The sequence below is a fragment of the Carcharodon carcharias genome, chromosome 3 (assembly GCF_017639515.1).
Source record: "Carcharodon carcharias isolate sCarCar2 chromosome 3, sCarCar2.pri, whole genome shotgun sequence".
Classification (NCBI taxonomy): domain Eukaryota; kingdom Metazoa; phylum Chordata; class Chondrichthyes; order Lamniformes; family Lamnidae; genus Carcharodon; species Carcharodon carcharias.
The window spans coordinates 105,745,740-105,761,305 of NC_054469.1; positions in this window are offsets into that span (position 1 = coordinate 105,745,740).

The window sequence follows — 15,566 nt, forward strand, 5'->3', positions numbered from 1 at the left end:
GTGGGTTTCATCACTAACAAGCTTCCCCCCTCGCTGAATCACATGTATCTCCCGCTCATGTCACTGGCACTTTAAATTTGAATTGTAATTGTGTAGGAAACAGGAAAAAGCAAAAGAGCAGAATTGACTGACATTTCTGGTTCCTTAGCTGTTGGGAACGTCACGCCACTGATAAAGCTCCGCCAGGTCTGTGCTGCTGCCAGGCTTTTAAAGTTAGAAATTTAATATCTGGAACTCCTCACCACCCACCCCATCTCACTGAATGTCTCCCCTGCCTATAGGCCCTTAATTGGCCAGCCCTGATAATTTTGCATGTGAAAATCCACCAGCCCCACCTTTTGTCTTTGGCAGTGGGAGCTGCTCTTTTCGGCAAAATTCCAGCTGGCGTGTAACCTGTGTGCTATTGGGAAAGAGGAATTCCATGCTTACAAAGGCTCTTAATTGCTTTTTAAACTATCACAATTGGCTTCCTGCCAGATCCACAGAGGATTCATAAGTTGCCCCTGCGAAAGCTGGTAGAGGCCAGAATCCCAATCTGCTCGCCCCAGAACCAACCTCCAACCGGCTGAGAAACTTTTGTCCACTCTATTTTAATGGCACTTTCATGTTCCACTACATTTCTCTCCCTTAATGCCTGCAGATTTTCTCTCCAAATCTTAGCATAAAAGAGGTGTCTGGAGTTGCTCAAAGGCAGAAGTAGATTTAAAGACCACCTGCTAGGGATTCTATATGAACTCTTACATTGCTTTCTAATAATTTTTTTTTGTACTTTTTTTTTAATCCATCAGTTTACAACCTTTACTATGCAAAGCAAAAATAATCCATGAATTCTGAGAAATTATGATGTATTTTACAGATATTCCTGCACAAGCTAATATGAAATTCTGATCACTGTTGAACAATTTAATACTGATGAATCAATTATAGAACATTCCATTTAATCTATCAGTTCTAATCTTTTTCTCTTGGCAATGCACTAGATGGTGCTGCACCATGTCATAAAATTAAAGCAATTTAGACAAGTCTAAGGATTAATTTCAGGCATTGGGCAACTCTATTCATGCAATAACTCTGGTGGGTTTTCCTGTAAGTAATGCTGCTTTCAAGTATGGTCATTACAGTTCCATTGCTCACAATTCAACACATCTCCCTTTCTCTGTTGACAATATAATTTTTATTAAAACAAATTATTCCTTATTATATTTTAAGAGAAATCCACTGTATAGTTTCATTGCAGCTCGACAACTTTGTAATATTATAAATTATAATATTCTAATTTTATAGTGACCCATCTGTAGCCACTTTTGGGAATTGCATCACGTTCACTTCCAATTGTTATAACTGAAACACATAAGGAAGATTCAAGTCACTCAGATATGTTTTATAATTTCCTAATTTTCTCATTTCTGTTTTTGAATCCAGTAACTCAAACTGGCAAACAGTTCCAGAAGCAGCAGCTTTTTTTATCTTGCCCAATTGACCATTTTAACATGGAAAAGTTAACAGCAAATGTCAGTAGGCTGCTCATCATGTCCTGTAATCCTATAAAACTGTAATTTTGATGTCCTCAACTATCTGCGCTAAAGCAATTTTGAGCAGGGCTTACTGTATAATGGTCACAAATTTAACCCGGCTGTTTTTATTCCCTCCGTTTTCCAGGCAACTGAGACCAGTTCAACAAGAACATGCATTTATAAGGTCATAGAGTCATTCTACCACAGAATGAGGCCATTTTCTCTGTCAAGTCCATGTTGTTTTTCTGTAGACCAATCCAGTCACTCCTATTCTCTAGATCTATCCCTGTAGCCCTGCAAGTTTATTTCCTTAAGTGTCCATTCAATTTCCTTTTGAAAGCATTGATCATCTCTGATTCCATCACCCTCATAGACAGCATGTTCCAGGTTATTACCAATCGGGGTGTAAAAATGTTCTTTCTCACATTCACCCTGCATCTCTTGCCCCAAACCTTAAATAAATGTCCCCTAGTCCTTGTACCAGAAGCTAATAGGAACAGCTTTTCTTTGCCTACCTTATCTTGAAATAATCTTGTTCACCTCTATCAGATCTCCCCTCAACCTCCTTTGCTCCAAGAAAACCAACTTAGCTTCTCAAAATTAACTTTGGAGCTAAATCTCCATATCCCTGGAACCACTCTGGTAAATCTCCTCTCCACTCTTGCAAGGACTGTCACATTCTCCCTAAAGTGTGGTGACCAGAACTGGACACAATACTCCAGTTGCGGCCTCAACAGAGCTTTATAAAGGTTCAACATAACTTTCCTGGTTTTGTTCTCAGCAGCCCCAATTTTCATGTTTCCACCCTTGTTGAATGGAGGCAGGAGGCACAAGTCAGGAGTGTGTTAGAATAGTCCCCACTTGCCTGCATGAGTCCAGCTCCTACAACACTGAAGAAGCTGGACACCGTCCAGGACAAAGCAGTCCACTTGATTGGCACCACGTCAACAAACATTCATTCCCTCCACCACCGATGCACAGTAGCAGCAATGTGTACCATCTACAAGATGCACTGCAGGAATTCAACAAGGCTCCTTCAACAGCACCTTCCAAGCCCATGACCACTACCACCTAGAAGGACAAGGGCAGCAGCTAACTGGGAATACCACCACTTAGAAGCTCCCCTCCAAGTCACTCACCATCCTGACTTGGAAATATATCGTTGTTCCTTCACTGTCACTGGGTCAAAATCCTGGAACTCACTTCCTAACAGTACTGTGGGTGTACCTATACCATATGGACTGCAGCAGTTCAAGAAGGCAGCTCACCACCACCTTCTCAAGGGCAACAAGGGATGGGCAATAAATGCTGGCATAAGCAGCGAAGCCAACATCCTGTGAATGAATAAAAAAGAAAATGGCGGGCTGGACCCAATTCTGGGATTCCCACTCCCATTCCTGCCATGAAGAATTTTTATGGCCCTGGGAGAGGGGTAGTAAGTCTGCACTCAGCAATCCCGCCCTTGCCGACTCCATTACGGTAATGGACATTTCAGATCTACCGTTATTTTCATGGAGTTGGGCCCATTTTGGTAGGAGCTGTCATTCATGGAACATCAGAGGAGTTGTGAACAATGGGGGAACCTCATCCCCACATGGGGGACCAAAAAAAAGTCAACTGCTCCTGGAAGTCTTTTATTGACAGGATTTGAAATAGAAATAAAAAAGTATTTGTCCTTTCAGTTTCAATAGTTTGATGCCATGTTGTAAGCTAGATGTGTTTTTACTGCAGTGATTGCTTATACGGCTCTGTCTTGCAAAGGTAAGTTGATCAGCATTATGTAAGTGTTGGGATGCGGTAGAATGCTTTTCCCATTGGGGAAAGTGCTCTTATGGCATTCAAAACTGAAGAAAATACTGCTTAGGATCTCAAATGTGATGATCTGAAGTGATTTAAAAACTAGCAACCCTTATAAATTGAATCTTTCAGCATCTTTCAGTTAGAACAGGCTTGTCCAACCAGTTTACATTTGGTAGGGGGGGTGCAGATTTCAATTTTTTTCTCATTCAAGGGGCTGATGACCAGATTTTGGAAAAATAAAGTTTGGCACAACATTAAACATGAATTTCAAAAACACTATCATGTGAAAAGAAACAACTTGCTGAGAAAAAAAATGCCTAAACAATAAGTTAATAATTTAAAGAAAGATGAGTACTAAATAAAGATGACCATTATGATGTGAAAGGGTGAATCTGTGTGTGTCCAGCTCACTCCCAGTCTCGGCTGCTCACTCACTTGTCCTCACCCATGGTGAGAATGGGTGAGAGTGCGCGATGGCGTGTGCGGGTGAGAATGAATAAGAACCCTAAGACTGGGAGTGAACCAGACACGTGCTCTGCCCTCCCTCTCACCTCTCTCTCTCTCTCACACACACACACCACACAAACTTATAATTGACATTATAAGAATGGTCAGTCCTGTACTGGGATGTGTAAAAACAGTAAACATTAGGTCAGTTCAGGTACCTGGATTGGATATTTATAGTAAAAGTGATGTCAGTAATCCGTATGGATGGGTATTCAACACTCCAGTTTTGCTAAGACAAACTAGATTGTACTGTAACAGAATCTTAGTTGAAAATCCACCTATTGTAAGGTTGACGGACATTGTCTGTGTGTGAACCACCCACGCACTCTCCCTCACCCATCCTCACCCTCATCCACACCCTCACCCCATTCACCCTCATTCATTCACCCACCCTGACTCACTAAATCTGTGGGGGAGGGGATGCAATCAGAGGGGAAGAGACACCTGGAGTGAGGCCTGAGGCCTAGTGGTGCCCGAATGTGGGTGCATTCTGAGAGCTGTGGGAAAGCAATGGGAGCTGGGGGAAGCAGATAGAGAATGGGGGGACTGCAGAGGGAGCCGGGGGAAAGTGGTGAGAGCTGGGGAAGTGGTGAGAGCGCGGTGGGTCGGGGGGAGGAAATGTGTTGAGAGCTCAGGTGAAGCAGGGAGAGAGTTGGGGGAAGTATGGCTCTGCACACACCACAGTCTGTCTCTTTCTATCCCCACATATTCGCAGTTCACTGCTCCGCCTGGGAGAGAAAAAGGTTGTGACTGGAGGAGCAGTCCCTTGACGAAATCTTCAGTTTCACTGACCAGTCTTACTGATATTTTGATCAGCGGCTCCAGGGTCCACATAGAGGGGCTTCACAGACTCTGGTTGGACAAGCCTGACTTGCAGAAAAAGAACCCCTACCTCCTCCTGGGTTTTTTTGATTAACAGGGCACCTGGTGTAGTTTAGATAAATAGATGCCATCTAGTTTTTCAATAGGCTTAATTGTTTACATTATTATTACAAGTGAGCCTATTATGACCATTTGGCTGAGTTTCAAAAACTCCAAACCACATCTCAACTGGGGGCTGTGTTCATGTTTTGAATAAAAACAAAAGAGCTGGAAAAACTCAGCAGGTCGGGTAGCATCTCTGGAGAGAAACAGAGTTAACATTTCAGGTCAATGACCTTTCATCGAAGCTGATTTTTATTTTAGTGAAGGTATCTGTGTGAGTGCGTGGATTTATAATGAACATTAGTAGGTAGCCTATCTCCAGAAAGAGAAGTCGAAGAAGGGAAGGGAAGAGTCAGAGATGAACCAGGTAAAGATGAGGAAAAGGTGGAAATTGGAAACAAAGTTAATGAAATTTTCCAGTTCATGGCAAGAGCAGGAGGTGGCACTGATACAATCATCAATGTAGTGTAAAAAAAAGATGAGGGAGGGGGCCTGAGTAGCACTGGAATAATGAATGTTCTACATATCCCACAAAACATTAGGCATGACAGGGACCAATTCAGTTATTTGGAGAAAGTGAGTGGAGTTGAAGGAGAAGTTGTTTAGAGTGAGAACAAACCCAGCCAGGTGGAGAAGGGTGGTGGTGGATGGGGACTGGTTGGGCTTCCATCCGAGGAAGAACTGGAGAACTCTGACACCATCTCTGACACCATCCTGGTTTGGGCAGTGTTGGGGGGGGTGGTGCGCGGAGGTGGTGGAGGTGTAGAGGGATTGGAAATCCATAGCGAAGAGGAAGCGGCTAGGGCCATGAAACTGGAAACTGTTGAAGTGATGTAAGGCAACGGATGAGGCATGGATGCAAGTGAGAAGAGACAAGGGAAGAAAAAATGGAATTGAGATAAGAAGAAATAAGTTCACTGGGGCAAGAACAGACTGAAACAAGTTGACCAGAGCAGTCTTGTTTATGGCTTTTGGGGAGGAGGTAGAAGTGGAATGTTCAGTTTGGGGAACAATGAGATTAGAGGCAATGGGTGGAGGTTCTCCAGAGAATATGAGCTCAGTGAGGGTCCTGGACACAATGGGATGTTAGAGGAGGTACCAGAGAGTTGGTGTTCAGCGTCTGCAAGGTAGAGGTCAGGATGTCAGACAACAGCATCACCCTTGTCGGTGGGTTTGATGACAAGGTTAGGGTTGGACTTCAGAGAATTGAGTATACCAAGTTCAGAGGGAGATAGGCTAGAGTGAGTGGGAGGAGTAGAGAAATTGATATGGCTGATGTGGCAGTTCTCAATAAAAAGATCTAGAGAGGCTAAGAGGCCAGAAGGAGGGGTCTAGGTGGAGGGAGAGTATTAGAGACAGGTGAAGGGATCCGTTAAGCGGGGTGGGGGGGGGCGGTAGGAAGTTTCATGGCCTGGTAGTAGAAGTGAGCGCAGAGACCGAGGCAATGAAAGAAGACCTCAGCAAAATGCCAAGCTTAAAATTCATTAAGGTGAGTCGTAGGAGATGAAGCTGAGGCCTTTGCTAAGACCAGAGTGTTCAGAGTCAGAAAGAGGAAGATCAGAAAGGTATGAATACACAGCAAGGAGTGAGACTCAAGTAGGAGAGGGGGTCGGAGGGAAGGGGAGGAAGGATCTGGATGGGTGTTGGCATCCATGAGTTGATGAAGCTTGCGATCATTCACATTTGAAAGGAAGATAAAGTGTATTTGATTAAATCATTGAATGAGGCAAAGGATGAAATGAGCTTTGAGATAGTATGAGTCAGTGTTGCTTAAGGGAGAGATCAAGAGTGTACATGTCGTGGCATGGGACATTGAAAGTGCATCGTAGGCTGCATAGGTAATATGGTTCGAGGAGTTTTGGATGTCTTAAAGGTATCTGTGATCATGACAAGGAAGGTGAAATTTAACTTGGTATCTACAAGGAATAATGTGAAGCTGGAGAAAGTTGCTGATAAAGGAAATTTGGCTGCAAAAGTGGGTTTTATTGATATCTGATCAAACAGGAGAAGGGAAATAGAAAGCAAAGAAGGTGAACAAAGTAGAGGAGACAAATGGAAATGCTATTGGAGAGAAAAGCAGAATTTCTTCAAGGCTGATATTCCTTGAAGAGAAATGGCAGTGAATTAAACATTAATACATGTATTCATGTTTTGATTGACAGTTTTAAGAAGTTATTATAGTATTATCTGTCTTTGATATGGTAACAGATTTACCACTTGAGGACATTTACATTTTTTGAATGGGCTTGATGTAAGAGAGCATTTTTCAGTATCAAATGTACTTGAGAGCTCTATTAGACTGTTAGAAGCTTATTCTTTTCTCATTTCCTCAGGACTCCTGAGGTCTGCCCATAGCGGATACTGGGGGAATAGCTATAGAGGATACATGGGTGACATGGAGGTGGCATGGGATGTATGGGGGCATGAAAGTGGCATGAGGCAGAGGTGGCATGGGGAAATAAGGGGCATGTAGAGTGGGTGGGGAATGAGGGAGTTGAGTTAATTAAAACTGGGCTGATGTCCAAATTCCAGCCTGCCGGCTTGGACATCCGCCTGCCTCCATTGTTGCCTCCGGCCTGACTCTAACCCATCCCTACCTCCCTGGGGTGAAAATATGGTGAGCTGGAGCCTTTTTAAAGGACACGGGTCTGCCAGGTTGAGAAATTTTCCGACTTAATCTTCTCGCCTCCTCCACAAAAATCTGGCCAATATCTCCATTTGTGAAGCTGAATATCCCATATGCTTTGCAAATTAATCTCTCAATATGTCCATCCACCTTCAAAAATGTATGCACATGAACCCCCAGGTTCCTCCATTCCTGCACACTATTTAGAACTGCATCATTAAATCTATATTGACTGCATCTATCGCTTCTAATAAAATGCATCATCTCCCATTTCTCTGTATTAAACTCCATCTGCTACTTGTCTGCACAGCTGCTAGCCTATCTACGTCCTCATGCAGTCAACTAGTATCCTCACCATTTGTCACTCCTCCAAATTTGGTATCATTGGGAAATTTTGAAATTTTACTGTATATTTCAATATCCCATGTCTTATATATACAGACAAAAAAGGAGTGGTCCTAGCACTGACCCTTGGGGAATATCACTAGCTACCATCCTCCAGTCATTTACCACAACTTGCTATTTTTCCTCAAGTCAATTTTTTTATATGGAAGCTTTATTATAGAAAATCCTCCTAGGCATTTCACATGGGCGTAATCAGAAAAAAAGGCTAATGAGCCAAAGAAGAAAATACTGGAGTGGTGACAGAAAAGTTGTTTAAAGAGGTTGGTTTCAAGGAGGAGAGGGAGGTGGAGATGCAAAGGGGTTACAGGAAGCAATTCTAGAGTGAGGGGTCTAGGCAGCTGAAGACACGGATGTCAATAATGGGAGGAAGGGGAGGATGAGTGTATGAATGATCGAGAGTAATAGCAATTTTTTTATTTGTTCACAGGATGTGGACATCACTGGCCATTTATTGCCCATCCCTAATTGGCCTTGAGAAAGTGGTGGTGAGCTGCCTTCTTGAACCTCTGCAGTCCATGTGTTGTAGGTACACACACAGTACTGTTGGAGAGGGAGTTCCAGGATTTTGACCCTGTGTAGGTAGGGTGTAAACATTGCTGAGGGTGGGTGTGTTCACATTGTCGGGAACTGAGGGGGGTGTTTAGCATTGTCAGTGGAATGAGGCTGTATAGTTTTGAAGGTTGGCAGCTCCATTTAAAATGAATATAAGTCAATGAACCGAAGACAGACTTTCAGTTCATGATGAGAAAAGGGAGTGTGGCTGCACTGGAATTAGGCTCGACAATTGGCCCCCCAACTCTGTCCATCCCTGCATCCCTGCTGGAGCCAGCATCAGAATATGCAAAGATTCCAGTATAAAATAGTAAATGGGCAGATTAAATTACAGTCAGCGTAGGATGTACCCTCTCTGACCCTAACCGGAAGAACTGGGCCAATGAATTCTGAATTTCTATTGGGGATTTTCATGGAGAGACCATGTAATCAGTTGAAAATGACTCATCATGTTGCTTCTTGGGATTAATGTAGGAGATTGAGAGAATGCCTGAGTTAATTTAGGACCATCTATATTAAATAAATATGGGCACAATTTTCTAAGTAACATGGCCTGAGTTAAGAGAAGATTCTGAACTTTCATCCATGAATGGCATATTGTGATATATTTGACTTGTGAAGCAGTCAGGCCAGCTAAAAACTGGCTGCTGACCAGGCTGTTTAAATAGCTATTACACTCATAGCTGTCCATTATGATTCTGTTATTGCTTTTACACAGCTTCAAGAAATAATCCAGTATTTAAACGTTATTACAACTGATTGTGATGGGTTGCGGAGATCCTGAAATTGCCAGCTCCAGGACACATTCCTGGAGGGTTTTTTTTGTGACGTTTTCACAACATCTAATCACATGAGGTCAGATCACATGACATATGGTCACATGACTTCTACAAATGTTATTGGATTTTCCTTATAATAATTGGGTCCCCTCTTGTTGAGAATCTTCATTCATGATTTTGCACCAGCAGCTCTTGTGTGACAAACAGAAGTCCACCATGAGCAGGCAAAATGGGACAATCATTCTCTTCATCTCTCTCAATCCAAGCCTGCTGCCTCCATCTCTCCCTCCAAGTCCCTATTCTCCAGTCATCCTCTCCCTCAACTCTCAAGTCTCCCTGATTTCGGAGAACTCCTGACACCTCCCCCACCCACTGATTCCCAACTTTGTCAGCACCACCCACTCCCCCACCCTCCCAACAACTCAGATTTATAACTGGCGCCCTGTCAGCTACAACTCCATGAGATGACAGCTCTGAACGTATCTGATGATGAGCTCCACAGAAAAGGCTGAGAAATGATTGTGTTCATATTCCACCACAATACCTGGAGAATTTAAATTCAGTTAATTAATTATCAGCATTGGTGGCTATGAAAGCAGCAGATAATTGTTCACTACTGCCCTTTAGGAAAGAAAAGCTGCTGTCCTTGTCCAGTCAGGCCCATATGTGACTCCAGGACCACAACAATGCAGTAACTCTTTGAAATGCCATTCCGTCATGCAAGCCATTGAGTTATATCAAAATCGTTGTGAAAGTGCCCTATTAGAATAAAATCGATGGACTACCTGGCATTGTCCCAGAGGCACCAGACATGACAAAGACTCATTCGACTGTGCAAAATCCTCCTCACTATCATCCGGGACTTTTACCAAAGTTGGGAGAGCTGCCCCACAGACTAGTCAAGAAAATGTCTAACATCGTCATACTTACCAAATCATACTTTACAGGCAATGTCCCAGACACTTCCATCACCATCCTGGGTGTACCCTGCCGCACTGGCATGACAGACCCACCAGAAATGGCTGTACAGTGGTATACAATTGCAAGGATGTTGCCCTGGGAGTCCTAAACATTCTGGACATTATAAAATGTCATAATATCTGGTCAAACAATGGACAAGGAAACCTCCAGCTAATTGTTATGTTGCACCCTCTCTCACTTGCTGAATCAACACTTCTCCATGTTGAAACACTACTTGGAGAAGCACTGAATGTATAGTGGATGGGAGGATTCAATGCCCATTTCCAAAAGTGGCTCAGCAGCACCACTACTGACCAAATTTACAGCACGTTTGGTTTTTATTTCAGTTTTCTGGCTCTTGCGTGTCTTACTGTTGGATCAAATCATTGCTCTGCAGTCCTGCCATGTCCTGGTGGTGGACTGTTAAACAACTAACTGGAGGAGGAGGCTCCACAAATATCCCCACCTTCAATGATGGAGAGCCAACCACATTAGTGCGAGAGGAAAGGCTTAAATATTTACAACTAACTTCAACCAGAAGTGCTGAGTGGATGATCCATCTTGGCCTCCTTCTGAGGTCCCATGCATCAAAAGTGGCAATCTTCCAACAATTTGATTCACTCCACTGATATCAAAAAAAGCTAATGACACTGAGTACAGCAAAGCTATGGGACCTGACAACAACCCAGATTTGTGCTCCAGAACTAGTCACACCCTTAGGCAATCTGTTCCAGCATAGCTACGATACTGCATCTACCTGACAATGTGGAAAATTGCCTAGTTTATCTGTCTACAAAAAGCAGGACACATCTAATCTGGCCAATTACTGCCTCATTAGTCTATTCTCAATAATCAGCAAATTGATGGAAGATGTCTTCAGTGGGTCTAACAAACAGCATTTACACAGCAATAACCTGCTCATCGATGCACAGTTTGGTTTTTGCTGGGACCACCTGGCTCCTGACCTCATTAATGTTTTGGTTAAAACAAGGAAAAAAGCTAAATTAAAGAGGGGAGGTGAGAGTGACTGCCCTTGACATCAAGGCACCAATTGACTAGGAGTGGCTTCAAGGAGCCCTAGAAAAATTGAAGTTAATGGAAATCAGGGAGAAAACTCTCCACTGGTTGGAGTCATACCTAACACAAAGGAAGATGGTTGTGGTTATTGGAGGCCAATAGTTTCAACCTCAGTACATCACTGCAGGAGTTCCTCAGGGTAGTGTCTTAGGCCCAACCATCTTCAGCTGATTCATCAATGACTTTCCTTCGATCATAGGATCAGGAGTAGGAATGTTTGCTCATGATTGTACAATGTTCAGCACCACTCATGATTCCTCAGATACTGAAGCAGTCCATTCTCACATGCAGCAAGACCTGGACAACATTCAGGTTTGGGCTGATAAGCGACTCATAACATTTATGCCATTCAAATATCAGGTAATGACCATCTCCAACAAGATAGAATCTAACCATCTCTCCTTGACGTTTAATGTCATTACTGTTGCAGGATCCCCAACCTTCAACATTCTGGGGGTTACCATAGACTATAAACTTAACTGTAAGAGCCATATAAATACTGTGGCTCCTGACTCCCCAAAGCCTTTCCACATCTATAAAGTAGAAATCAGGAGTGTGGTGGAATATTCTCCACTTGCCTGGATCAGTGCAACTCCAAGATCACTCAAGCAGCCCACTGCCATTCAGGAGAAAACAGTCCACTTGTTCAGCACGCCATTCACCATCTTGAAAATTCACTGCCTTCACCGCCAGCGCACAGTGGTAGCAATGTGTACCAACTACAAGATGAACTGCAACACCTCGCCAAGCATCCTTTGACAGCAACTTTGAAACCCATAGTTACTACCACCTAGGAGGACAAGGGCAGCAGGTGAATTGGAGCACCAGCACCTGCAAGTTCCTATCCAAACCACACACCATTCTGACTTGGAACTATATTGCCGGTCCTTCAGTGTTGCTGCGCCAAAATCCAGGAGTTCCCTTCCTAACAGCACTGTAGGTGTACCTACACCACACGGAGTGGTTCAAGAAGGCAGTACGCCACCAGCTTTTTAAGGTCAATTAGCAACTGGCAATAAATGTAGGCATTGCCAGTGATGTCCACATCCCATGAACAAATAAAGAAAGAAAAATCAGCAGGATATTGTAAACTTCCTATCAAAACACATTGAAGGCTGACAGAACTGATTAAAGATTTACCTGCAGTCAGGAAGATCTTGCATTTATATAGCTTCTTATTAATCTCTCAGGATCTCTTGAAGCACTTTTCATCAAATGAATAACTTATTGAAGTGTGGCCATTATTATGTGTGCAAAAATGGCAGCTAATTTGTGCATAGCAAAGCCCCAGAGATGAATGACCAATTTATCTATTGTTTTTGGTGGTGTTGGCTGTGGAAAGAATGTCAGCTTCCTTTTTTAGATAGTACTATGAGATTTTTTATATTTATCTGAACAGGCAGATAAAGTATTGGCAACACCAATAATGCAACACTTGCTCTGTACCGCACTGAAGTGTCAGCTGAGATTATGTGTTGAATTTCTGGATTGAAGCATAACTCCAGGACCTTTCTGACTCAGACAGAAGTCCTGCCAATTGAGTCTAGATGCCAAAAATCATCATAAAGCAACATTTGAGTGAATTACAATATTTGTTAGCTTTAATGCAACATTAAGTAGTGTGGTAGAATTTCTGTAGCCAGCCAAGCTATGAAGGTCTAAATTTGCTTGAAAATAGCAATTAAAAGTATTGTTTGCAATTATATACTAAAGGGCAGAAACCCCAAAACACTGTATAGGAAGTGGGACGTACAGTGGAACAACTTCCTGCAACTTTGATCTGCTACTGATATCATCCAAAATGCCAGGGCTGGGGTAGTTTATATAATTGAATGGGACCTGCACAACACAAATGATTGATCCACAGCAGCGACAGATCTCAGAGATGCACTCCACTACTCCAAGGGGATGGGCCTGAGACCTGGATGCAGTGGTAGAAAAGGTACTATAAATTCTTTGATGTCTGAGGCAAGAGGCAAAGGGACCAATTGGAAATGGCCTTCAGTCTTCAGGTTCTCTTTAAGCCAGGCTCGGCACCTAGACTTGTTCTTGGGGCAAGTTCTCGGGCAGAGATCCTTGGGAAGCATAGGAATGCACCAAATTGCTGGAGCAATGTAACAGGATTAGGCGGAAGAAGTACCTTCATTTCCCTGGAATATGATCCCATTGTTTTGAATCAATGGGAGATAAACTGAGCAAAGATGTTAACCAACTCCAATTACAGCTCTCAATCTGACTTTTGCAATTTAGGTCCTTATTTCTTGAAAAGAAGCAAAGTAATAAAAAATAAAGGTAAGATGCGATTAGCATTCTTTGCCAACTGCTATTTTTTGTTCTTTTTTTTAATGTCCACCAATTGACCCCCTACTTTCTCCCAACATAAAGAATTTCTCAGCGTAATAATAGAGATCTCAAGAAGAGAAAGACCAAGACTCTGATTTGGAGTGCCAAGTTATATGGGACTGAACCGTGGACCTTGAGAAAAGTGGTCATAGGCAGTTGTGAAATGTGACTCTGCAGAAGGATGGGTCGGGCCAGCTGGAGAGAACACAAGAGCAATTAGGAAGTTCTCAGGATGGTGGAGGAGGGAAGATTGTTAGTGAATATCATCAAGGTTGGATTAGCCATATTCTCAGGCAAGAGCACATGCTGAAGGAAGTGATTGAAGGAAGATTAGAGGAATGTAGGCCAAGAGAGAGAAACATGTTACGCAACTTGACATTGAAAATAGAGACTCCCACGAGCAACTGAAGAGAAAAGCACAAGACTGCAAGGCATGGAGAGATGAGCCTTGGAAGATTACTTTATATATAAATATAGGACGCCATCTGTGTAAATATTTTTCTAAATCATATGTAAGACACCCAATGTTTTGAATCACTTTCTGATTACATGTACTTAATGTAACTCCTTAAAGGTTTCAGCACAATTATCCTAGTCCAAGCTTGCAACATTTGACTGATTATGAAGTATAAATGATTAACACATTAAATGCAAATTTTTCAATGCCAAATTATATAGAGAGGCACAAGTGCAAGTAGAAATTTGGTTGCTCACTTATGTGTAAAATATATTTTTCTCAAACGTCATTTGTTGCTTGATTTAGAATTAATAGCTAAATAATTGCTTTTTTGAGAAGTGTTAATAGATTTGGCAATGGGGTTGAGCTGACTCAGTTTTAAATTGACAGGAATAAATTACTGTTTTTGTATCTTACAGAAACTGTTTAAAACTTCTCCATGTCAAAACAAACACTATTTTTGTCTTTCTTGCAGCAATACATAGAGTACTTTGTGATCACACTTATAATTTGACTAGCATAACTCTCGAAAGACAATTATAAGAAAGTTTGTGTCTCAAAACCTTTGACACAGTGAGGAATGTGAAAGTTCCTGTAATGTGATTTTTTACCCATTTGCTGATTTTTCAGCTTTATATGCAATGCCTAGCAACAAGTAAATAACACTGAAGCATCTCCTCTCAGACCTAATGTGGACTCTACCACACATGTTAATGTTCTGAGGGTAAATTCTACAAAATTTATTTGCGACTTCCAAGTGTAATCAAAACTCCAGATTGAGAACCTAGAGGGAAGTCATGTTAGGAACAAACATCTGAAGTGCCTGGCCAGATAAAAGGCAAGGCAAATAAATATTGAACTGAACCATGAAAAGGTTTCTGTCTATAACTTTCATTTACATGAGATAGATAAGTAACAGAACACATATACTGTTGTGTCACTTTAGAATCTATGGGGTGAGAAGCCAAGTATATGTGCTTTATTCACAATCTCCATTTTCAACTACCGCTAGGTGCTTTCCACGATTGACATCCCCATGCTTCCAGCAGATCATTTTTTAAAAATTCATTTACTGGATGTGAATATCACTGGCCAGGCTAGCATTTATTGCCCATTCCTAATTGCCCTTAAGAAGGCGATGGTGAGCTGCCTTCTTAAACCACTGCAGTCTCTGTGGTGTAGGTACACCCACAGTGTTGTTATGGAGGGAGTTCCAGGAGTTAGGCACAGCGACAGTAAAGGAATGGTGATATATTTCCAAGTCAGAATGGTGAGTGGTTTGGAGGCGAGCTTCCAGGTAGTACTGTTCCCATTTATCTGTTGCCCTTGTCCTTCAAGATGGTAGTGGTTGTGGGTTTGGAAGGTGCTGTCTAAGGAACTTTGGTGAATTCCTGCAGTGCATCTCGTAGGTGGTACACACTGATGCCACTGTGCGTTAGTGATGGAGGGAGTGAATGTTTGTGGAAGGAATGCCTTTCAAGTGGGCTGCTTTGTCCTGGATGATGTCAAGCTTCTTAAATGTTATTGGAACTGCAGCAATCCAGGTAAGTGGGGAATATTCCATCACACACCTGACTTGTGCCTTGAAGATGGTGCACAGTCTTTGTGGAGTCAGGAGTTGA